This window comes from Lemur catta, chromosome 8 (genome assembly GCF_020740605.2).
Source record: "Lemur catta isolate mLemCat1 chromosome 8, mLemCat1.pri, whole genome shotgun sequence".
Taxonomy (NCBI): Eukaryota; Metazoa; Chordata; class Mammalia; order Primates; family Lemuridae; genus Lemur; species Lemur catta.
In genome coordinates, this window is record NC_059135.1 from 310,157 (window position 1) to 337,002 (window position 26,846).

General features: G+C 40.6%; 1 long non-coding RNA gene across 5 annotated transcripts in view; it reads right to left on the reverse strand.

Moving 5' to 3' along the window:
- The window catches only part of LOC123643719, a 60,880-nt gene that overhangs the window by 28,464 nt on the left and 5,570 nt on the right, over nucleotides 1–26,846 (reverse strand). Inside the window, exons 1-4 of one of the 5 annotated variants that reach the window (XR_006736897.1) lie at nucleotides 15,724–15,892; nucleotides 13,802–13,878; nucleotides 13,620–13,682; nucleotides 11,564–11,643 (exon numbers count right to left, since the gene is read on the reverse strand). This is a non-coding gene — a long non-coding RNA (uncharacterized LOC123643719). Of the gene's footprint in view, nucleotides 1–11,563; nucleotides 11,644–13,619; nucleotides 13,683–13,801; nucleotides 13,879–15,723; nucleotides 15,893–25,809; nucleotides 25,902–26,846 lie in introns of those variants that run through there. The other 4 variants (XR_006736898.1, XR_006736895.1, XR_006736894.1 and 1 more) reach the window with 4 other exon arrangements.

Genomic DNA, 26,846 nt, shown 5'->3' on the forward strand with positions numbered 1-26,846 from the left:
CATTTTAGAACATCCCATCAGTTCGTTAGATCCTTCCAAAACGTCACGTCCCAAAACAGAATTTATTGACATCACAGGGATCAAAGTGTCTCTGGTCCCCAAAGTCTGGGAGCAAGGCCCAAAAAGGTCCCCGTGAAGACCTGTTGAGAATTTACTGCCGAGAAGGCTACTAGGAGAAAGGATTAAAACTTATGCATGCACACCTTCAGAACAAACACTCAAAGGTGCAGGGGAAACTGTCCATTATTTATGTGGAAAGCATGGACAGTGCAGTAGAAATGACTGGCCCAAAAGGGGGTACGCTCATTCTAACAGGCCGAGTGGCAGAACCAGCAAGGCTTTTACATTTAGATTCTGCTCGGCCTCTCTCCAGTGTGCCTTCCTCCCTTCTGGGCAGCAAGGCCCTTTCTGGCACGGGGTTTTACAGTAAAACACAGTAAGAACAAACCAGGTCAGACAATTACTTCATGGCCATTTTACATAGACTAAGTTTGGGTTTTGAGGCTAGCTTTCAGAAAAATAGGGGTTCTGGGTTGTACGACCTGCCTTGGGTAGAAGGATTCTGGTTTTTACGGCTGGTTTCAGGGAGGGATTGGTACAAGAGGCAGCCAGACAAGGCAAGCTCAGAATGTTTTTGCTCCTGAAGCCTTCGTTTTAAGTTAAGTTTTCTGAATACCATATCAACATAAGATCACCTGAGTGTAGGCTCAGAGAGAGAGAGGGAAAAAAAAACAACTCTAAGCACCAGTCCTCAGCAACTCAAACAATGACACAAAGAAGTAGCATGCTTTCTCCGTGAGGATCAAGATTAAGCTGTCTGGAAAACAATCTAAATGTTCTCCAAACAATTTTTTTTGGGGGGGGGGGCTGTACACTTGAGTACACACAATATTCATAAAGAGTAACACTGTTTTGAGATTCTCTGCATTGTAATCATCATTCACTTTTCATCTTAAAATAAATGACTACACAAAAATTAATAATTTACAAACGTTTTCCCCAGGCACAAACTTTGTCACACCCACACAATGTACACATAACCGGCTCGCTTGTAAACAGTGGGACAAAAATGGACAAGACCAAGGGAAAACCGAAGCACTCACCTTAAGCTCTTCTAACAACTTATAGGACAACTCTGAGTCCCTGAGGGTCGGGTTAACATTACATGACAGTGCGTTTACAAACACCTTCTGTGTACCTCTCTCTAGACGCTGAATCAGTGGAGGTAAACTCTATCTGCCTTTAGGGTTAAAAGACCAAAACGGAAATATTTTCATACCCCTTTGACCAATAACTGGCATCAGGATCTCCACGTAGCCTTTCCATTGTAAATGCCGTAAACAGTGAGTTATCTGGACATCAACAGAAAAATTTAGCAGGGTTTAGACTAGCCAGAAAAGAGAGAGAAATAGCTCGAGACACTTCAACTCTATAGCGCGGTAGGTCGACCGTTTCGGCTCTGAATTTTCCTGGATGTAATTTGCCCTTTCGTAAAAACTTGTGCACAAGCATTAGCTATAACCAGCTGGAGCCCTACCAACACCTGGCATGCCTTCCACTCTTTTCATTTCCAGAACTACTTGCAAAGTAGAGGCACCACACACCAACTGCGGTGCCCCATGGGGGTCATTCTCCCTTGTCTTTCCTCGATTTTAAAGGATGTCCATTTTTTCTTTAAAAGAAGCAACCGAACTGTAACACGGGGTTTGGTGTTGTGGATCAGAGTGTGCTGCTTGTGGGTGGGGCTCCTCAAGGTCTCACCACTGAGTGAGTCGCTCCCACCCTCTTAGGTGTCTCAGGTTTCTCTCTCGGAGGTCTAGTACCTCCAAGAGGGCTCCAAACGCCGAGTGATCAGCTCTTATATGCGTTTCCTGGAAGAGCCTTCTTTTAATTAACGTGTGTGGGGGTTCCCTATGGGGCCACTCGCGCCTTGGGGAATCGCCCCAGGCAACTCCCACCCGGGACCCCCGGTCACCCGTGTCTCCCAAGGCTGGGAGGAGTAAAGTTGCCCCTTCTCTTCGGAGCTGAGGAACTCAGTCTCTCATTTATCTACCATCAAGACAGTTCAGTTTCCTCTTTCAAAAATGCACAGCAAAGCCAATTGAGATTAATTTTAGGATAAAAAGACAACGGAGAAGACCCTTTAGGATGCACCTCCAAATCTAAGTTAGGATCCCAAACAACAATTCCTAGGAAAAGAACCGGCTCAGAGTAAACCAAGAACATCAACCAAAAACGGCACGTGGGACGACCCACCAGTCCCACCAAAGGAGAAGCTCCGAGTTGGAAGGCCCAAAGGGGCCGTGCCAGTACCCGGCGCCGAGTTCGGGCTGCTCCTTTGGTGGTCCTGAGTCTTCTCCGAGCCCAGCGCCCGGGCATCAATCTTGTCAATGGAAAAGAAACCAAACTCCGTAACATAATTTGAAGGAGATTTAATCCAAGCCAAATTTGAGGCTTATGACCCCAAGCCACGCCCAAGAGGCCTTGAGCAAGTGGACTCGCTGTGGCTGGTATGTTGTACTTTGGTTTTATACATTTCAGGGAGACAGGGGTCATAGGTAAAGTCATAAATCAATATGTGTGAGGCACATATCGGTTTGGCCCAAAGAGGTGGGCCATCTCGAAGTGGGCAGGGGATCGCAGGTTATAGGTGGCGGCAGTGGTGTATGTGTGGGGGGGGAAGCCTTTAAATTTTATTTTAGTTCACAAGTCCCCCCCTTTTGGCCAAGATATGTCAGAGGGACAGCATATATGGCCAAACTTTTATGACCTTTAACTTTTATATCCACTTAATTTCCTATGACCACTGACATATTGAAGTTTAGTTTCAAAGATCAGTGAATTAGACAAAATCATCTTTTCACAAAATACTTGTATCTTATGGTATTTTCATTAAAAAGTTTTGTATGGAATTATTTTCCTTTCGTCTACAAGTTTTAATTACACACATATACAGATGATCACATCAACTCTTAGAAAAACCTAGGAAGTTAAAGTAACTTTGAAGCACTAGTCACCCATTTCATTGGCATTCCTAAATACAAAGATAACAGGGTATAAGCTTTAAACTTATGTTTAAGAACCAATGTTGTAGTCTTTTACCTTACAAACGAGCCAAATATTTTCCGATTATCTCTTTTTTATTAACATAATGACTTTAAGATTTTCAATTATAGGAAAATTTTATTCATTTGTATTTACCTACTTTATCTTATCTATTCATTTACCTTAGCAGTTTACTTAGATTCCAGCTATTCGTTTAAATTACTTTTCTGTTTGCCATTTTTGTACCCTGTAAATTAGATCTGTAACATGGAACAGGGATTAAAATATAGTTTAAGTTACTGGCCTTTCAATCTTTTTTTTTTTTTTTGAGACAGAGTCTCACTTTGTTGCCCGGGCTAGAGTGAGTGCTGTGGCATCAGCCTAGCTAAGAGCAACCTCAAACTCCTGGGCTTAAGCGATCCTACTGCCTCAGCCTCCTGAGTAGCTGGGACTACAGGCATGTGCCACTATGCCTGGCTAATTTTTTCTATATATATTTTTATTTGTTCAGATAATTTATTTCTATTTTTAGTAGAGACGGGGTCTCACTCAGGCTGGTCTCCAACTCCTGACCTCAAGCAATCCACCCACCTCGGCCTCCCAGAGGGCTAGGATTACAGGCGTGAGCCACCATGCCTGGCCTTGGCTTTTCAATCTTAAACTCGTAAATCTTACTGAGAAAAGCAAGTAAGTACTTCAATAAGACTTAGTAAACAAATGACACATCATTTTTAAATGTTATGAACGTAGTAGACTTTTTAGAACATCCCATTAGTTCGTTAGATCCCTCCAAAACGTCATGTCCCCAAACAGAATTTATTGATATCACAGGGATCAAAGTGTCTCTGGTTCCCAAAGTCTGGGAGCAAAGGCCCCCAAAAGGTCCCCATGAAGACCTGTTGAGAATTTACTGCCGTGAAGATTAACTAGGACAAAGGATTAAAACTTATGCAAGGACACCTTCAGAACGAACACTCAAAGGTGCAGGGGAAACCGTCCATTATTTATGTTTAAAGCATGGACAGTGCAGTAGAAATGACTGGCCCAAAAGTGGGTGCACTCATTCTAACAGGCCGATCGGCAGAACCAGCAAGGCTTTTACATTTAGATTCTGCTTGGCCTCTCTCCAGTGTGCCTTCCTCCCTTCTGGGCTGCAGGGTGGCAAGGCCCTTTCTGGCACGGGGTTTTACGGTAAAACAAAGAACAAAGCAGGTCAGATAATTACTTCATGGCCATTTTACATAGACTAAGTTTGGGTTTTAAGGCTAGCTTTCAGAAAAAAAGGGGTTCTGGGCTGTATGACCTGCCTTGGGTAGAGGGATTCTGGTTTTTATGGCCGGCTTCAGGGAGGCATTGGTACAAGAGGCAGGCAGACAAAGCAAGGTCAGAACATTTTTGCTCCTGAAGGCTTCGTTTTCAGTTTTCTGAATCCCATATCAACATAAGATCACCTGAGTGTAGACTGACAGAGAGAGAGAGACAGAGAGGGAGGGGGGAAAAAAAAAACCTCTCAGCGCCAGTCCTCAGCAAATCAAACAATGATGCAAAGAAGTATCATGCTTTTTCCATGAGGATCAAGATTAAGCTGTCTGGAAAATAATCCAAATGGTCTCAGAACAATTTTTTTTGGGGGGGGTGTACATGAGTACAGGAAATATTTATAAAGAGTAAGACTGTTTTCAGATCCTCTGGATTGTAATCATCATTCACTTTTCATCTTAAAATAAATGACTACACAAAAATTAATAATTTAGAAACTTTTTCCCCAGGCACAGACTTTGTTACAGCCACATAATGTACACATAACTGGCTCGCTTGTAAAGAGTGGGACAAAAATGGATGAGACCAAGGGAAAACCGAAGCACTCACCTTAAGCTCTTCTAACAACTTATAGGACAACTCTGAGTCCCTGAGGGTCGGGTTAACATTACATGACAGTGCGTTTACAAACACCTTCTGTGTACCTCTCTATAGATGCTGAATCAGTGGAGGTAAACTCTATCTGCCTTTAGGGTTAAAAGACCAAAACGGAAATATTTTCATACCCCTTTGACCAATAACTGGCATCAGGATCTCCACGTAGCCTTTCCATTGTAAATGCCGTAAAGAATGAGTTATCTGGACATCAACAGAAAAACGTAGCAGGGTTTAGAGTAGCCAGAAAAGAAGAGAGAGAAATAGCTCGAGACACTTCAACTCTATAGTGCGGTAGGTCGACCGTTTCAGCTCTGAATTTTCCTGGATGTAATTTGCCCTTTCGTAAAAACTTGTGCACAAGCATTAGCTATAACCAGCTGGAGCCCTAGCAGCACCTGGCATGCCTTCCATTCTTTTCATTTAAAGAACTACTTGCAAAGTAGAGGTACCACACACCAACTGCGGTGCCCCATTGGGGTCATTCTCCCTTGTCTTTCCTCAATTTTAAAGGATGTCCCATTTTTTCTTTAAAAGAAGCAACCGAACTGTAACACGGGGTTTGGTGTCGTGGATCAGAGTGTGCTGCTTGTGGGTGGGGCTCCTCAAGGTCTCACCACTGAGTCGCTCCCACCCTCTTAGGTGTCTCAGGTTTCTCTCTCGGAGGTCAAGCACCTCCGAGAGGGCTCCAAACGCCGAGTGATCAGCTCTTATATGCGTTTCCTGGAAGAGCCTTCTTTTAATTAACGTGTGTGGGGGATCCCTATGGGGCCACTCGCGCCTCGGGGAATCGCCCCAGGCAACTCCCACCCGGGACCCCGGTCGCCCGGGTCTCCCAAGGCTGGGAGGAGTAAGGTTGCCCCTTCTCTTCGGAGCTGAGGAACTCAGTCTCTCATTTATCTACCATCAAGACAGTTCAGTTTCCTCTTTCAAAAATGCACAGCAAAGCCAATTGAGATTAATTTTAGGATAAAAAGACAAGGGAGAAGACCCTTTAGGATGCACCTCCAAATCTAAGTTAGGATCCCAAACAATTCCTAGGAAAAGAACCGGCTCAGAGTAAACCAAGAACATCAACCAAAAACGGCGCTCGGGACGAACCACCAGTCCCACCAAAGGAGAAGCTCGGTGTCCGAGGACCCAAAGGGGCTGTGCCAGTACCCGGGGCCATGTTCGGGCTGCTCCTTCGGTGGTCCTGAGTCTTCCCCGAGCCCCACGCCCAGGCGTCAATCTTGTCAATGGAAAAGAAACCAAACTCCGTAACATAATTTGAAAGAGATTTAATCTGAGCCAAATTTGAGACTCATGACCTCAAACCACGCCCAAGAGGCCTCTAGGTAAAGTCATAAATCAATACGTGGCAGGTACACATCCCTTTGGCCTGAAGAGGTGGGCCATCTGGAAGCAGCGGCTTGCAGGTTATAGGCAGCTGCGGCACTGTTGGGGGAGGGTGAGCCTCAAAATTTTACTTTAGTTCGCAAGTACCCCTTTTGGCCAAGATATGTCAGAGAGATGGCATCTATGACCAAACTTTTATGACCTTTAACTTTCACATCCACTTAATTCTTAATGACCATTGACATACTGAAGTTTACTTTCAAAGATCAGTGAATTAGACAAATTCATCTTTTCACAAAATACTTATACCTTATGATATTTTCATTATAAAATTTTGTATGGAATTATTTTCCTTTCATCTACAAGTTTTAATTACACACATATACAGATGATCACGTCAACTCTTACAAAAACCTAAGAAGTTAAAGTAACTTTGAAGTGTTAGTCACCCATTTTATTGGCATTCCTAAATACAAAGATAACAAGGTACAAGCTTTAAGCTTATGTTTAAGAACCAATGTGGTAGTCTTTTACCTTATAAACGATCCAAACATTTTATGAGTATCTCTTTTAAATTAACATAATGACTTTAAGATTTTAAAATATAGGAAAATTTTATTCATTTGTATTTACCTACTTTATCTTATCTATTCATTTACCTTAGCAGTTTACGTAGATTCCAGCTATTCGTTTAAGTTACTTTTCTGTTTGCCATTTTTGTACCCTGTAAATTAGATCTGTAACATGGAACAGGGATTAAAATATCGTTTAAGTTACTGGCTTTTCAATGTTAAACTCGTAAATTTTACCGAGAAAAGCAAGTAAGTCCTTCAGTAAGACTTAGTCAGCAAATATGACATCACTTTTAAATGTTATAAATGTAGTAGACATTTTACAACATCCCATCAGTTCGTTAGATCCTTCCAAAATGTCACGTCCCGAAACAGAATTTATTGACATCAAAGTGTCTCTGGTCCCCAAAGTCGGGGAGCAAAGGCCCAAAAAGGTCCCCGTGAAGACCTGTTGAGAATTTACTGCTGAGAAGGTTACTAGGAAAAAGGAATAAAACTTATGCATGGACACCTTCAGAACGTACACTCAAAGGTGCAGGGGAAACTGCCCATTATTTATGTTGAAAGCATGGCCAGTGCAGTAGAAATGACTGGCCCAAAAGTGGGTGCGGTCATTCTAACAGGCCAAGTGGCAGAACCAGCAAGGCTTTTACATTTAGATTCTGCTCGGCCTCTCTCCAGTGTGCCTTCCTCCCTTTTGGGCCGCAGGGCGGCAAAGCCCTTTCTGGCATGGGGTTTTACAGTAAAACAAAGTAAGAACAAAGCAGGTCAGATAATTACTTCATGGCCATTTTACATAGACTAAGTTTGGGTTTTGAGGCTAGCTTTCAGAAAAACAGGGGTTCTGGGCTGTACAACCTGCCTTGGGTAGAGGGATTCTGGTTTTTATGGCTGGCTTCAGGGAGGGGTTGGTACAAGATGCAGGCAGACAAGGCAAGGTCAGAACATTTTTGCTCCTGAAGCCTTCATTTTAAGTTTTCTGAATCTGATATCAACATAAGATCACCTGAGTGTAGGCTCAGAGAGAGAGAGAGACAGAGAAAGGAAAAAAAAAAAAAACAACTCTAAGCACCAGTCCTCAGCAACTCAAACAATGACACGAAGAAGTAGCATGCTTTCTCCGTGGGGATCAAGATTAAGCTGTCTGGAAACAATCTAAATGTTCTCAGAACAATTTTTTTTTGGGGGGGGGCTGTACACTTGAGTACACGCAATATTCATAAAGAGTAAGACTGTTTTCAGATTCTCTGGATTGTAATCATCATTCACTTTTCAGCTTAAAATAAATTACTACACAAAAATTAATAATTTACAAACATTTTCCCCAGGCACAAACTTTGTCACAGCCACAAAATGTACACATAACCTGCTCGCTTGTAAAGAGTGGGACAAAAATGGACGAGACGAAGGGAAAACCGAAGCTTTCACCTTAAGCTCTTCTAACCACAACTTCTAGGACAACTCTGAGTCCCTGACACTCCGGTTAACATTACATGACAGTGCGTTTAGAAACACCTCCTGTGTACCTCTCTATACACACTGAATCACTGGAGGTAAACTCTATCTGCCTTTAGGGTTAAAAGACCAAAATGGAAATATTTTCATACCCCTTTGACCAATAACTGGCATCAGGATCTCCACGTAGCCTTTCCATTGTAAATGCCGTAAAGAATGAGTTATCTGGACATCAACAGAAAAACGTAGCAGGGTTTAGAGTAGCCAGAAAAGAAGAGAGAGAAATAGCTCGAGACACTTCAACTCTATAGGCGGTAGGTAGACCGTTTCAACTCTGAATTTTCCTGGATGTAATTTGCCCTTTCGTAAAAACTTGTGCACAAGCATTAGCTATAACCAGCTGGAGCCCTACCAACACCTGGCATGCCTTCCACTCTTTTCATTTCCAGAACTACTTGCAAGTAGAGGTACCACACACCAACTGCGGTGCCCCATGGGGGTCATTCTCCCTTGTCTTTCCTCGATTTTAAATGATGTCCCATTTTTTCTTTAAAAGAAGCAACCGAACTGTAACACGGGGTTTGGTGTCGTGGATCAGAGTGTGCTGCTTGTGGGTGGGGCTCCTCAAGGTCTCACCACTGAGTCACTCCCACTCTCTTAGGTGTCTCAGGTTTCTCTCTCGGAGGTCTAGCACCTCTGAGAGGGCTCCAAACGCCGAGTGATCAGCTCTTATATGCGTTTCCTGGAAGAGCCTTCTTTTAATTAATCTGTATGTGGGGGGGTTCCCTATGGGGCCACTCGTGCCTCAGGGAATCGCCCCAGGCAACTCCCACCCGGGACCCCGGTCGCCCGGGTCTCCCAAGGCTGGGAGGAGTAAGGTTGCCCCTTCTCTTCGGAGCTGAGGAGCTCAGTCTCTCATTTATCTACCAACAAGACAGTTCAGTTTCCTCTTTCAAAAATGCACAGCAAAGCCAACTGAGATTAATTTTAGGATAAAAAGACAAGGGAGAAGACCCTTTAGGATGCACCTCCAAATCTAAGTTAGGATCCCAAACAACAATTCCTAGGAAAAGAACCGGCTCAGAGTAAACCAAGACCATCAACCAAAAACAGCGCTTGGGACGACCCACCAGTCCAACCAAAGAAGCTCCGAGTCCGAGGGCCCAAAGGGGCCGTGCCGGTACCTGGCGCCGCGTTCGGGGTGCTCCTTTGGTGTTCCTCAAGCAAATTTATCTGTCAAACTGAAAATACTGTGGAGTCAGAATTCAGTAACACAAAGCCAAATGCGGGCAGAAAACTGTCATGTGCAGAGAGGAGGAGGAGAATGAACACACAGAGATGCAGAGGCAAGAAACCATATTAATTGGTACATGAGAAGGGAGAGGAGAAGCCACAGTTCCCAAACCTTCTGTTTAGGTCCCCATGTAACCTAATTGTACTTTGTTTCCTTCCTTCCTACTGTGGAAGGAAACAAAAAATTCACCCTCCATGTGAAGTGTCACTGAGATGAGACGAAAAGAGTTTCCAGAAAGAAATGACTAATTTAAAGAGGCCAAGGAGTCACGAAGGCAGATGGGGAAAGACCATTGAAAACGTCACCAGTGACAATGGAAAGAGGAGTTCAAGTGAAATTGTAAAGACTGAGGACAGATTATTAGGACAAACGAGAGAAGCAACCAAAGAAATTGAGACATTGGATATGAATCACTTCATTGAGAAGTCTGGCAATAAGAACACAAGACAGATAAGGATAGTAACGTCAAAGGAATGCAAAGTCAAGTGAAAATCCTGTCGGGATAAAGAAGGGCTATGCCTGACTGAGAGTAGAGACAAAGGTCTGTGAATGGAAACGGTAATGCTATAGAAAAGGAATGTGATAACTCCAGGAATTAGGAAAGGATTGGAAAACAGACAGAGTTGAAAGAGATCCCTTTATCTTATTAAGGGAAAAATTTAGATTCATTTATTCAACGAATATTTTTCTTTCATCCATTTATTAAAAAGGGATTTGTGCTGATCTGTAAATTCAAAGTAACTCCAGTAAAAATCCAAGTAAGATTTTTGTTGTAGATAGACAAGTTGAATTATAAAATTTATATAGCAAGACAAAACAGACTAGAACAGCCACAATTTTAAAAAATAATAAAGTTAGAGGACTCATTCCACCTGATTTCAAGAGTTACTATAAAGCTACAGTAATCAAGGCCATGTAGTATGGGTGGAAAAATAGATAGAGTTAAATGGAACTGTCACAGTCTAGAAATAGATCCACACAAATGGGGCAACTGATATTTGGCCAAGGTGCAAAGGTAATTCAATGGACATTAGACAGTCTTCTCAACAAATGACACTGGCACAATTCCATATGCAAAAGAGAAACAAATACAAAGAATCAAAACCACCACAATTCAACCTCAAACAATTTATAAAAATTAACTCAAAACCTTTGTGACCTTGAATTATGCTAAGAGCTCTTAGCTACAACACTAAAAAGTTACAAAAGCAAAATTGATAGTTTATACTTTATGAAAATTAAAAACCCCTGCTAAGAAAGACACTGTTAAGATGAAAAGACAAGGCACAAGCTGAGAAGAATTATTTGCAAATCACATATCTATCTGATAAAGAATTCAAAAGTCAGTAAGAAAATAACTGAATAAAAACGAGGAATACTTGAACAGGAATGAAATACTTACACACACAACAGCATGGATCAACGTCAAGTGCATTAAGCTAAGTAAAAGAAGCCAGACTACTGGGGATACATAGTATGGTTTCATTTACATGACATTCTGAAATAGGTAAAATTTTAAGAACAGGAAATATATCAGAGCATGAAAGAATTTTCTGGAATGAGGAAACTGTTCTGTATCTTGATTATGGTGGAGGTTACTTGCCCGTATGCCTTCATCTAAAGTCATGGACACCAAAATGTGCATTTTACTACATGTACATTGAAAAGAAAGGTCTGTGGATGCCTACGGGATCCCAGGCATTTTGCTGAGAAGTGGAAAGAGTGAACAAAGCAAACTTCCATCATTTTCCACATCGTGTTTAAAACTTCAGTGAGGTAAAGATGAGGGCATAAAAAAATAAAATGACTGCATTTTATGGTTTCAACAATTATGAGATAACGTTAGCTACAAAAAGTGATGAAAGTATAATAATTAGTCACTTATAGAGTAGCACTATTCAAGAATAAAGAATTAAAAAAAGACTGTAAAGCAGCAGTCCCCCACCTTTTTGGCATCATTCCTTTCACAGCCATCTTTACATCACTGTTTTTTTTTTTTTTTTTTGGAAAGCAAGAGATGCATATCTAAAATACAAAAGCAGAAAACCAAAAGATTTTTCATTAATGACTTTAAATTACCTCAAACTTAATTTTGTAACCACTGGCTCAAATATAGTTTTCAAAATAATAAATGCTCTTATAAAGGATGATATACTAAGCCGGGCAGGGTGGCTCACGCCTGTAATCCTAGCACTCTGGGAGGCCAAGGCGGGTGGATCGTTCAAGGTCAGGAGTTCGAGACCAGCCTGAGCAAGAGCGAGACCTGTTTCTACTAAAAATAGAAAGAAATTATCTGCCCAACTAAAAATATATGTAGAAAAAATTAGCCAGGCATGGTGGCACACGCCTGTAATCCCAGCTACTCAGAAGGCTGAGGCAGTAGGATTGCTTAAGCCCAGGAGTTTGAGGTTGCTGTGAGCTAGACTGATTCCAGGGCACTCTAGCCCGGGCAACAGAGTGAGACTCTGTCTCCCAAAAAAAAAAATGGTTGATATACTTAGCTTGAAATCAGGAAGAATGTTTATTTAGGATAACTAAATAAAAACCAAATTAAAGATGAGAAATAAAAGATAGTAAGCATTTCTCATGAATTATCTCCTATTAATTTTATATTAAAATTTAACATAAAACATTTGCAAATCTGATGTATGATAAAGTTGCAGAGACTAGCAATCTGGGGACTATTTATACTAAAAAAATTAAAATTAATTCCTATGTTCAAACATAACCTCCAGATGACCCAAAGGCCTGCAATGTGAAAGTCAAAATTTAAAACATTTACCAGAATATTTAAGAGAATATCTTTATGGCCTTGTTGTGGGGAAATATGTAGACCAAAAAAAGAGCTGGAACATCTAATCAGAATTTTAGCCATATAATTGAGGCAGTCGAGCAAGAGCTATTCCTATAAAAGCACAGACCTAGACAGTGGCAGGATACGTATCAAATCTAAAAAGTGGTTGTTTTCAAATGATGCGACTATGGATAATTTTTTATAACCTCCTTGTATTTTTGCATTTAATTGTATTTCCTAAATTTCCACACAGTATGTATAATAATTAAGAAAAAAAAACCCACAGTTTGTTTTAAGGATTCAACAAGATATTGAAAGAATCTTTCACATCAGGTAATACTACTAGAATTATAATACTACTTTACTATAATGAAATGTATTAATACCACATTAATGAGTAAAATTTAAAAAGCACATACTCTTAGGTGACTCCATTAAATAAAATTAAACACCTATTTTTTAACAAATTTCAACCCCAACTACAAACAGGATTCTCTTAATTGATAAAAGATTTTCATATTTGAAATGAACAGCCAGCACTTTTTATCAGAAGATAGTAAAGGTATTTCCATCACCACTGTGATTTGAATGATCTGAGAATGTCACAAAATAGAAAGTACCAATGTATATACTGGAAGAGATTATATATAGATGATGTAGCTATCTACCTAAAAAGTATAAAAGTGTCATCTAAAAAGCAATTAAAATTAGAAATAATAGAATACAATTTTCTGCGCATCTACTATGTGCTAGGCTTTACTCCTAGTGCTTTACATACTTAACTCATAGTTTCACAACAACGCTATGACAGTACTATTAACCTCACTTTATAGACAAAGAGGAGGCTGAGGTACAAAAAGGTTAAGTAAATTGCCCAAATTTATTCATGAAGTTGCTAACAGACCTGGGAATTGAGCCAAAGTTATCTATTTCTGGAGCCCATTCTCCTTAACTAAGGCACTCTAATAACAAGCTACAAAGTATAATCAAAGAAAGATCTGATTAAGAACAGCACAAACTAATGACTGCAGCTATTTGTCTATAATGACTGCAACTATTTGTCTACGTGTCCCCCTATACTAGCCTGGGACACTCCTGTGGGAATGGCCTTTGACTTTATCACCACTGTGGCCGATGTCTGCTACAGAACCTCTAGTGAACAGCAGACACACAGTAATGCACATTTGACTGAATTTGGGAAACACACCTGTAATTAGTAGAAGAATCATAAATTGAAATTTCAGAAACTTGGTATTTCTGGAAATGAGACCTTCAATCAGCATAAAAAAAGAGAAATAACTTTGTGAAAAGTAGAAACACAACAAATGATCATAATATGAACAATTAACAAACTTAAAAATGAAGTTCAAAAAAGAAATCTTGGCATACCTCAGATACTGAAGGACAGAGACCACCAATATGTACCAAATAACCTTTATCTCTTCGTAAGGGTTCGGCATTCATTTCTGCTTGTAGAAAAACACAATATACCACAGAAATGATCATTATTGTATTGAGAAGTTTAAGAGAAAATGAAAAATTGCTAAATATTTCATGGTTTCTTTTTACTATCACAAAGCTTATTATAAAGTTATCAGCAAATATCAGCAAGACCAGACTAAAGACCAAAAGCCTGGAGTACAGTGCTAAGATTTCTGGGCCTTAATCATATCTTAAAAAATAAATGGGTTGGATTAGTTAATATTAAGTCTCTCATAGCTCAAATGAATAAATTACATCTAAAAGGAGTAATCAGTTACACCTGTCCCTTGGTATCCCTGGGGGACTGGTTCTAGGACTCCCTGCAGATACCAAGATCTGAGGATGCTCAAATCCCTTATATAAAATTGCATAGTATTTGCATATAATCCACACACATCTTCCTGTATACTTTAAATCATCTCTAGATTACTTATACTAGCTAATACAATGTAAATTCTATGTAAATAATTGTTATGCTGCATTGTTTAGCAAATAATGACAAGAAAGTTGGTTGAATCCATGACTACAGAACCCATGGGCTGACTGTACATCACGACTAAAAAAGTCTGTCATTTGTCCTTGGTTCAGAGAAGTGCTATGAGAACACCGGATGTACACAGGATCTTAACTCCTTAGTGTCATCACTGGCTAGAGCTAGTGTTTCAGAGACCTCTTTACACACATTCCTTTGCTGGGGAAATAGCACACCAAGAAAACCTTTCAATCAGACAAATATCAACAGCAGGTATTATATAGCTTGTGATAATGTTAAGAGCACATACGAAAAAGAGACAAATTACTTGAGTTAAACAGTATGATTTTGGAAACCACAAATACGAGGATTATAGATAATTTTTTTCTTGCTTGACAAAAAAAAATGGAAAATTCTTAGACTGCAATCTCATAGTCAATATTGTGAAGGGAACCTGATCTGAAATCAAAAAAGATTCAGTAAATTGAGATTTGATGGCCGGGCGCGGTGGCTCACGCCTGTAATCCTAGCACTCTGGGAGGCCGAGGAGGGCAGATTGTTTGAGCTCAGGAGTTCGAGAGCAGCCTGAGGAAGAGCAAGACCCCGTCTCTACTAAAAACAGAAAGAAATGACTTGGACAGCTAAAAATCTATATAGAAAAAATTAGCCAGGCATGGTGGCGCATGCCTGTAGTCCCAGCTATTCGGGAGGCTGAGGCAGAAGGATTGCTTGAGCCCAGGAGTTTGAGGTTGCTGTGAGGTAGGCTGACACCACGGCACTCACTCTAGGCCGGGCAACAGAGTGAGACACTGTCTGAAAAAAAAAAAAAAAAAACATATCCACACAAAAAAACCCGTACATGAATTTTCATAGCAGCGTTGTTCATCATAGTTGTTTGGGTTCACTCACTCACTATCTATTCATTAGTGCATACATAAGTCAAATGTTGTATATCCTACAATGGAATAATATTTAGCCATAAAAGAGAATGATGTACTATTGATATACACTGTCCAGATCACACTTGAAACATTATGCAAAATGAAAAAAAGCCAGTTGGCCACACAGCATATAATTCCATTTATATCACATGTCCAAAGAGGCGAATCTAGAAAGATGAAATATGTTAGTGGTTGCCAGGGGCTGAGGAGAGGGAAGAACGGGGAATGACTACTAATTTCTTTTTTTGGGGGGGGGGTGATGAAAACATTGTAAAATTAGATAGTGGCAAGGGCTATATAACTCTGACTTATGTACTTTAAAAAGGCGTTTATGTTATGTGAATAATCTCAATAAGGCTGTTACAGTAAAAAAATTATTTCTCCCCTCACTCCCGCAAAACTGAAAAATCGGTTACTTAGGATGTACTCTCAGAAGTACTAAGTTCTGCTCTGTGACATTGCCAAAGTGCTTCTGCAACAGGTTCCACAGATCTGTACTCCCTCCAGCACTGCATTTAGCACCTGTGTCACTGTGCACACGTCTGAATCAGCACCATCTCTTAAATCTGATAAAAAAAATTTTATTATTGGTTTAACACTTTCTTCTCCTATTTTCATCATATATTTCTTTTCAAAGGGTCAGTTCTTAGCCTTTAAAATTTACCATCTTTATGCATACAGCACAAATGCTTCAATTTCTCAGGAAATGTAGAAATAGTTACTTTCTTGCCATTTTGGTCAGCAATAATTAACTCATCCCAATGGGTTCCATTTCAGCTTTTAACAATAAAACCTGCCTTGAAGTCAAATATTTTGAACAGTTATAAGAACCACTCTGCTTCTCAGACAGGGAAATTAAGAGGGTCACTACAATATGAGTCCACCTGGGTTATGTCTATTTCCAGTTTCCTGACTGCAATTCACTTTCAAGTGAAATGTCCAAGTGGCTTCCAAGATATTTTAAAACCATAAGGTGTAGCAGAAAGGAAATGAAACATTTATCGGCACCTTCTACAAGCCAAGCGCTTTATGTGTATTACTTCATTTAATCTTAATAAGCCTATTACCTCACTTAAATGAAAAGAAAAATAAAAATCACCAAGGGTAAGAACTTGCCATGCAGCAAATATGTGCCAGATTTAGGAATCAAACTGAGGTGTGTCTAACTCCAAAGTCCATATTCTTTCTGCCACTGTACAGCGCTTCCCAAGCTTACTGACTCTGAAAAATCAGAAAAGACTTCAAATGTGAGTTCTGCCACTTACTGTGTGACTAGTTTCTAAGCTTCTTTAGAACAGTTTACAAAAACAAAATAAATGTAAAAAGAGGAGGCTAAAAACTCACTGTGGAATGAAACTTTTTAAAAAATAACACTTTTTTAAAACAGCAAAATGTATGGAATAATTCTAAACACTTTTCTCGAATTTATCTCAAGATTCACTTTACCTTCCAACAAACAGAGACACCTGCATATCCATTCACAAACATATAATGTGGATGAAAAACATTTTTTAGTGACTACACTGCCAGTCTCTAAACAAGAAATACATCATTTCTCAGTAAAAAAAATCCACATTGACTACACTGCTTTTTATTTTTCTTTACCATGTGAGAAGTGCTTTCCACAACACATGCACCGTCCAGGATGTAGCATTGCGGGGTAAGAGAAATGGCTACTGAACAGAAAATGACTACAAGAGCTTGCGAGCAAGCAGTAATACAACACAGAAAATGACATAGCTAAAAACAAGGCAAAACATCAACAGCCTACTTCTACCCTAGGTAACAGGTACCTTTCCTGTGGCAAAGAAAAAAACATTTAAATTATAAAACCCTTAAAGGATATTTGATTGGCTTTAAAAATTGCTACTTCAGGCCCAGCACAGTGGCTCGTGCCTGTAAGCCTAGCACTCTGGGAGGCCGAAGGGGGAGAATCCCTTCAGCTCAGGAGTTCAAGACCAGCTTGAGCATTAGTGAGACCCCATCTCTACCACAAACAGAAAAAAGTAGCCGGGCACGGTGGCCCATGCCTGTAGTCCCAACTACTTGGAAGGCTGCAGCACGAGGATCACTTGAGCCAAGAAGTAGGAGGTTGCAGAGAGATATAACGACTCCACCAGCACTCTAGCCCCAGCAACTGAGTAAGAGCTGTCTCAAAAAAAAATTGCTGGCCGGGCACGGTGGCTCATGCCTGTAATCCTAGCACTCTGGGAGGCCGAGGCGCACGGATCGTTTGAACTCAGGAGTTTGAGACCAGTCTGAGCAAGAGCAAGACCCCGTCTCTACTAAACATAGAAAGAACTTATACGGACAGCTAAAAATATATATAGAAAAATTAGCCGAGCATGGTGGTGCATGCCTGTAGTCCCAGCTACTCAGGAGGCTGAGGCAGGAGGATTGCCTGAGCCCAGGAGTCTGAGGTTGCTGTGAGCAAGGTTGACGCCAGGGCACTCTAGCCCAGGCAACAGACTAAGACTCTGTCTCAAAAAAAAAAAAAAAAATTGCTACCTTAAGACCTAAACAATTACTTGACAAGATTGGGACTGGTAATTTCCAAGAATGCAATACACCAATACATATCAGCAATTCTTCCACAAGAATTTTCAGTCATAAAACAAAAGTCAAATCAGACATTAACATAAGAATTCTTACATGCTAAATTTTCTTTTTCTAAAAACTCCCTCACTCTGACACACAAAAAGGGTAGCAATATCTAATAAAACTGTCATACTACACATAGATGAAGGATGTCAAAAAAACACATTTTTCTTCTAGAAGTTTTTAATATTAAGACATCGGTAGGACTTGGGCAGTCTAAAAAATATGAACATATTTACAGGCCCATATTTCACCATATGGCTATTTAAAATAATTCTACTTTACATAGAGTCAGGAACGGTTTTTGTTAGCTAGTATAAAACAATCAGGCTATTGTACAATGGTGAGAGAGCTCCTAAGAAAACAATTACTGCTTAAGTAATTCTCATCTCCAGTTGACTCTGCCACATTCTGCTCTCCATAAACACCATTGTTTTTAATCACAACTTTACTGACAGCTTTACCCTTGTCAAACAAAATTTTCACTTTCCAATAAGACCCTTTCAAACTGAAGTAATAAAAAGCAATGCTTATATGATCATAACATTTGCTAAGGCAAAATGTTATAGAATAGTATGTATAATAAGATCCTACTTTTATGAAAAAGCATATATTCACTGATTTATCTGGAAGGACACTCAGCAAAATATTACCAGCAGTTGGTTATCTTGCGGTGGTAGGCGTAAAGGTTTCTTCTTTACCTTATATGTACTTTCTGATGCTCTATATTAAACACTTTTTTTTCATATGCACATAAGAGAACAATTTGAGTTAAAGGATAGGAAATGTGGGTGTCATATTTTATAACAATTCAATACCACCAGTTCAAATGCACTTATTCAGAATTAACATAAAGTAAATGTTGCTCAAGAAATACCAATAAATTCCCCTGAGCCAACAAAGTTCAATTTTCAAACAATAAACTTCCTCAGATAAGAAAATGATGCCTGTAATTTCATGTCTCTTTACTGGAGAGCTGGGGGGAGGGTTGGAAATGGGCTGGAATGTCCAGGTAACCACAGGAAAGATAACAGGAAAAAACTCGAGAAACAAGACAAAATCATTTCATTGATTTAGTGACATTTATTTGTAGAAGAAATCATGGAGTAGCAAAAGTAAATGATCAGAAAATGTAAGCAAGCGCTTCAAGAGTAATAATGGGCAAAAGAAGAAAAAAGCCAGAAAAAAAAAAAAAAACCAAAGAATTGAACTCGGACATATTTATGTAAATCATGCTGGGGGGAAAAAAAGGGTAGATAATGCCGTATCACTAACTGAATCGGATCTGCTTTCTTGACTAGAAAAGGAACACCTTTCAAAAGGCTTAGTTACTGCTCAGTAGCAAAACCAAGAACATTCTCAGAGGAATCTGAAGATCTTTCGTGCCTGCTTTGGAATAAGCTAAACTATTAGATATACAGTTAAATAACATACAAACATATAAATAGCTAATTTTATGCATTAAATGAATTTCAACTAATCATCAGATGTGAAGGGAACATAATTTTGAAAAAGAAAGAAAGTAAAGCACTGAGGTAATTTCACTAACTCCTATGAAGAAATTATCTTTAAACCAAACCAACTAACTACTAGGTTAAAACATAAGACATTGCCAATATTCAAGCAAAAACCAGCAATTTCACATGGGCCCACCCAGTGGTCTCCTGATAAATACTGAACCACCACCTCTTTTGAAAGACAGAGCCCTGATCTGCAGCTTTTGCCCACTCCCGTGTTGTAACTGTCCCCCCACGGACAGTCCAAGCTGCAGACGAGGCACCGGGCGCGGACTCGGAGCGAGAGGCACAGGCACCCACCGACGCCAGCACCACTGGCTCCACGGGACACGCTGAGGACCAGAGCAGGTCCCAGACTGTCTCACCCTTTTCTAAAACCAGGCTTTTGTCTGACTGATCCAGTTTCTGTCTTCCCCAGGTCAGAAGAAATGTGCTGTTGACAGTTTAAAATACTAATACACTAAAATCATTCATAACAGAACAGCTGAGACTGGTACCCGGTTTCATCCATTCAACACTTCACTGCACACCTGTTTGGTGCCAGGTAGCATTCTGGGCATTGTGGACAGCAGGGAACAAGACAAAGGAGGTCCCTGCTCTCATAAGAAATATACATAAAAATACATAATTTCAAGGACTGAGAAATGCCATGAAGAAATTAAAACAGTAATGGGGAAGCTATTTTAAACGGAGTGGTGACTTAGGTGATATTTAAGCTGAGACCTTAAAGTTAAGGGGCCAGGCTCAAGATCTGGGAAAGACCATTCAGACAAAGGAAACAACTAGTGTAAAAGTCCTAAGGCAAGACCAAGCATGGCATGTTTGAGAAATTGAACAGACTAACTTGGATAGAGTGTAATGAGCAAAGGTGAGATTGTCTGAGAGGTTGTCAGAGGCAGGAAGATCTCCTGAGCCCAAGAATTCAAGACCAGCCTGGGCAACACAGCAAGACCCCATCTCTAAAAAAAAAAAAAAAAATTCTGCTCAGCTGGGCACGGTGGTACACGCCTGTAGTCCCAGCTACTCAAGAGGCAATGGCAGGAGATTGCCAATGTAAAAACCTCCAATAGAAGTCTCATAGTTTTAGGGAGGGATTTTCAGTGTACAAAAATGTATTGGTATACCTGTCCTCTTGGTACTGTACTGCCTATTTAGTCCCCCTTAAAAAAGGAGAGGAATATAAGTACATCTATTGTTCTGCATGGCAAATTAGTAGCTAGTTACAACAATCCCAGGAGTTATGATCACACCACTACACTCCAGCCTTGGGAACAGAGCAAAACTATGTCTCTTTAAAAAAAAAAACCTGTGACTACAGCTGAAATAAACTTAGTGGTAGGACTACACACCAGCTCAGAAATAAGGATCTTACTAACCCAAGATGGTTACTTCATATGTGAAATGCTAACATATGAATTCAAGTACATCAATGTTGAATTCTAATGAAGATGACCTAATTAGTCTATAAAATAAATTCACTATGTTGTTCAGGCTAGGATTATTTCAAAACCATAGGCAAACACTTCTAGTGTATCATCCAAAATCATTTTATTTGGTATGTAAATAGACTTTTTAAGAATTATAAAGGTCATGTTTATTTTAAAGTGAAAGAAAAATATAACACCAAATCCGATTTTTGTTCAAATTAGTGCTCAGGAGTTAAAGTAAAATATCAGCGTATCAGTCTAAATTACATGTTCATATTACAAAAACTGTAAAGAAATACACACATATACACCCACACTCCCTATAGCCATGAAAACCAAGTCCACATTATGGCCGCATAAAAGTCCCCCAAGTCAATAAACACAAATTTTTGCATATTACACAAAAATAGGAAACTGTGGAGACTGGTTTAAGGAGAATTTATACTTGCACATAAAATTATTTATTCATTCAGGAACTACTGAGCTACTCATTTCAACAATTTATCTAAAAGATTTTTTTTTTAATCAACCAACAGGAAATGAGACCTACAGCTCAGGGAAAAAGGGTAAAAGAAAAAAATCTTGTCTTAGCAGAAGGAAATACTAAAAATCTGCATATCATTAATTCCCCTTGCACTCTCATTTCCCAACTAAATATCAGTTAAACTGCATTTTTAGACTATGCATTTAAGTCTGTACAAGCATTTTTCTTTTTTTTCATTTAAGAGCACAAATAAGTATATGCATTTAATGCTACTCAATAAACTTGTGATTATTGTAGCTAGCTGCTAGTTTACCGTGCAAAACAATAAATGTACTTATATTCCTCTTCTTTTTTAAGGGGGGACTAAATAGGCGGTACAGTACCAAGAGGACAGGCATACCAATACATTTTTGTACACTGAAAATCTCTCCCTAAAACTATGAGACTTCTATTGGAGGTTTCTACAAAAAAAATAAAAACTGCTAAGAATACCATTAGGCTTTCTCAGTAATTTCTCCTTTTCTTTAACAAAAAGAATTGAGCAAAACACAGAAGAACAATGAAGTTTTGGCTTCTGATCTCACCTGAGCCTACATCCCTGATAAAAAGAAGGGTATCATATAGTCCAACTTGAAGTGTCTAGTCCATGAAAATCACTAACACTCAGAACTCAAGAAATGGAACTTAAAAGAAATACGGGGCAAGCAAAAAATACATTTTTTACACGTTGTCACCCTATTTCCAAACCAGGTTTTCCTCTTCTTTATTTCATTTGCCTTAGCTCTCTTCATTCCTTTCCCATCTCCTCTGTTCCTTACCATTTCACTGTGTATTTTCACTTCCCATACACAAAAATTGAGTTAAAACTTACTTTATATTCTTGTATCTAAATTTGTTTCTACTTAATTCTTACAGGACTATACAGTTTTAGGTGAAGTTCAAATACTTTTGTTACAGAAACATGCATATAGGCTGTAACCAGAATCAGGAGTAACAAGACAAGCAGCCATTCATTCAGGAACTGTGAGTGCTCATCAAGAGGCCACGGTCCTGGGGACTCTGCAGTGAATAAAACAATGCTCTATCCCTGAGGGCATGAAAGCAAGCCTGCGCTTGGCAGGTTCAAGAAACCTGGAGGATGCCTGGGGACCAGAGTATAGGAAGCCAAGTAGAAACCTGATTGTGTAGGACACAAAACCAGAAAGGCAGGAGGTATAGATCAACAGAGGCTCTTATAGGCACAGTAAATATTCTGGCTTTTACTCTCAAGGATATAGAAAGCCACTGAACGGTTTGAACACAAGAGTAAAATAATCAGACTTTCATGTTAAAAGGATCACCCTGGTTGCTGGGTTGAGAATAGAAAAGTACAGAAGCAGCGGGGAGACTAGTGACTATGAAAATAACACAAACAAGAGATTATGGTTGCTTACAGGGGTGGCAGCAAATTGTGGTTCCATTTATAGTTATGGCAGCATTTACAGTACACAAAGAATGTACTTTCATGACAATTATTTGAATTAGACATGGGAGTATCAGAAGGAAAGCAGTCAAGATGTCTATGAGGTTTGGGGCCAGAGATACTGCAAGAGCGAGTGGACATTTAAAAGATGAGGAAGAATGGAATGAAAACTATTATTGGAGGGGGTGGGAGAGAAGAAGGAGGCGATGAGTTGTTCAGTTGTGACATGTTAAATTTGGGATCTAGATGTCTAGTTAAATTAGACATCTAGCTGAAAATGTTGAGTACACAGACGAACATACAAGTCTGGAGATTAGGAAAGAAATTCAGACTAAAGATAAAATTTTTAGTTAGAAATATATAATTCTAGCTAGATGAGATCAAAAGGGACTAAATATAAATACAGAAGAGGTCTAAATATATATACCTGGAACACTGCCTCATTTTTTAGAAGTTGGAGTGATGAAAAGGAACCAGCAAAAGAAACTGAAAATAAGCAGTAATATCACAGAAGCAAAGGGAAGAAGGTTTCAAAGAAGAGAACATTATCAACCACATCAAATGCTGTTATTGCTGCTATATTCACTGACATTAGAATTCACCAAAGAGGTCACTAGTAACCTCAAAAAAGAGCTGCTATGGTAGAATGGAAGAGAAAAAAAACCTCACTGTAGTGGATCCAAGAGAGAGAGGGAGTACTGAAGACCACAAATGTCAAAGTTCTGGAGAGTAGTAATTAAAGAAAGATGTGAACAAGGTTTTTTAAAGATGGGAGATAGCAGTATCTATATGCTGCATATATTATCTATACGCTGACAGAAATGATCCAGCAACTATTATAAGCATTGACAAGTCAAAAGGGTCCACCAAAATTCAAAAGCTAACTGCAAAAAAAAATAGTAATCTACATTATTTTGTAAAGATCAAGATTGGCTTTGGAGGGCATTAACTCAGACTTCTGAAGAGGCCAAATATTGTTTTTAAACATATATAAATAAAATAATAATAGGCAATGCAACCTTAGAATAAATGCAATACTAAAAATTTCATCGTCTTTTTAATAAGCAGTTCTATCAGTTGTAAAACTATAGATGAAGTCCATATATGGAACCACAAATTATTACTAATAATCCTTCTAATTTCAGCATTATCAAGTTAATCCTGTGTTTGTAAATAGTAAAGAAAAGGACAAAATAAAATTCCTGAAATGGTGCTTTAATTAAAAATGTTCCTTATGGAAAAGGAATCCAATGTTTATCATCACTGATTTTTAAACACAGAAAATATTGTTGTTGCAAAGATTATTTACAGAACACAGAACCAGAAGTACAAGACCTTTCAATAAATATGCTATCCTAAAATCTTCTTGTAAGACAGAGATAATAAAAACACCAGTTTGTTAAATCTCTTCCTCCCTTCTTTTTAAAATGTAGATAGATTTTACTAAACAGACAATAGGAAAGTGTAACCCAATGATCTTAGCCCTTTTAAGTTACTTATTAACTTTTAAATAGACTGTTAGGAATTTACAGTTCCTGCAGTTCACCTGCCATCTTTCCCAACCTAAAGCAGGCACTAGGCGTTTAAGACAGCCTCCACTTGCAACATCGATTATAAGAACTTTATGCTCGTTTTAAAAAAGGATTATTGTGAGTTTTGTTCATCCCCAGAAACAGCACTCAACACAGATCTCAGCACATAATAGATGTTTAATGAATATCTGTTGAGTAAATGGTAATGTTTAATTGTATTAGTGCAACATTAGGTTTTTTTTTTTTCTCTCCTTCAATTTACAGTTCTCCCTTGTAGAAAAAGAAACTCAAGACCATAGCAGTCCCTCAAGAACACATAAACAACTTTACTCACAATGAAAAATAAAGCCGGGTCTCAAAATACAATCCCAGCGCCTCTTTATGTTCTCCATTATTTTTAAAGAAAATGAGATATAAAGCCTGTTTTTAAGAAATAGATAATGTATACCAACTTTTCTCAAAATAAAAAATTCACATTTCAAACTTATTTTCTATGTTAGTAGCACTGAGAGTAACAACTGATTTTCCAAAGTATGCATATATTGGGTAAAAATCAAAAACAAGCATATAAACAAAACTACATGTTTTTTGCCAACGTTTTTTCCTTAATCTTAGGCAAAAGGGTATGTGCCTAAATTTTACTAAACGTGAGACCCGCTTTGTCTGATGTTTCCAGATTCCTTCGTTCAACAAATATTTTAAGGAGCATCTACTGTATTCCAAGCCCTTTAACGTTTAAATTTTTTAAGCTGCACACCACCACCAAATTCCTCTACGAAGCCTCATCATTTAAAATAATTGCAAGGTAATAAGGAATCTCAACACTGTTTATTGCACATATTTAAGTCAGTGGATTGGGGCGCTTTTTCAGCTGTTAAAGCGGCAGAGCGAGCCGCTACCCACCACACCCGGGACCAAAGTCACAACCCGCAGCCACAGCCGGTGAAACCACCTGCGGGAGTCGCCCGCGCTCCTCCGACGAGGCGGCGGGACTTTCGCTCCGAGCCCAGCGAGCTCCGCGGCGGGACCCGCGGGCGGGACGCGCCGGGCGCCTCGGGCCACAGTCGGGGCTCCGGAGCCCGGGTCCCCGCCCCGCCAACCCGCACCTGGAGACCCCGGGTGTCCCCGCCAGCCCCTCGCGCTACCCTCGCGACCGCCAGACCCGCCAAGTAGGGGAGGGGTCCGCATTTCCGTGTCCCCGCGGCAGGCGCTCGGCCGCCTCAGTGCCCGCCTGCCTGAATGCCGAGCTGCGCTCGCGTCGGTTCCTCAGAGAGAATGGACGAAACCCAAAGGGCGGTCCTCGGGGAAGAGACCTCGCCCAAACCTGGAAACGGAGCCGCAGGCGCAGCCCGCAGCCCGCAGCGCGGGGCTGGCAGGGCCGGGCCGCGCTCACCGCGGAGCCCTCGGGGACCGGGGTTCGGGGCTTCAGGCCGCCGCGCAAGGGCCCGAGAGGGCAAGGCGCGGGGCCGGCGCTGCACTCACCATCGCCTTTGTCTCGGCCGCCCGCTCCGGCAGCCCCGCTCTCCGGACGGCTCCGAGGCTCCCGTCGCCCCCACGCCCGCAGCTGCGCTCCAGGCGCGCTCACCGCTTCCGCTTCCCGGCTCCCTTCGCCCCGCCCAGACTCGTGCGGGGGCGCAGCCAGAGGCGAGGCACGTTCCGAGACTGCCGGGAGGGCGGGGCTTCGTGACGCAACCGCCGCGGCCGCCATGACGGCCCCGCCCCGGCCAGGACCCGCCCCGGCCGGGCCCCGCCTCGCGTTGGGCTGCGGCGGCTCCCCCACCTCCGCAACGCCGCCCGCCGGCAGCAGGGGGTGGAGCCTGGGCGGGAGCGCGCGGGAGCCTCTTCCCCGCCCGGCCTGCAGGCGACTGCGGATGGCGTCTGCGCACGGTGTGGGCCGCGGCCGTGCCCTGACGAGGAAGCGGGGTGCCGGGCTGGCGGGGGGCGAGGTGTCTGTCGGTGGCAGGTGAGACCTCAAGGTCCTGAAACCCTCCGACCACTGTTTTTTTCAATGTATCAGTCAGAATCGTTTTGTCATTCACTGGCTTCAGGCCAAACACATCCAGCTGCGTTTTTTTTTTTTTTGAAACAGTGTGTCGCTTTGTTGCCCAGGCTACAGTGAGTGCCGTGGCGTCAGCCTAGCTCACAGCAACCTCACACTCCTGGGCTTAAGCGATCCTCCTGCCTCAGCCTCCTGAGTAGCTGGGACTATAGGCATGCGCCACCAGGCCCGGCTAATTTTTTCTATATATATTTTTTAGTTGGCCAGATAATCTCTTTCTATTTTTAGTAGAGACCGGGTCTCGCTCTTGCTCAGGCTAGTCTTGAACTCCTGACCTCGAGCGATCTACCCAAAGTTTTTTTCTATTATCTCCTATGTACTACACCATATTAGCATAATGAAGGAAAAATATCACATCATCATATCCATTCTTACAGAAGGAGCTTTAAACAAAATACAACGCCATTTTTTTATCTAAAAACCAAACAAGCTAGGTATAGAATGCAATTTTATTAGTATG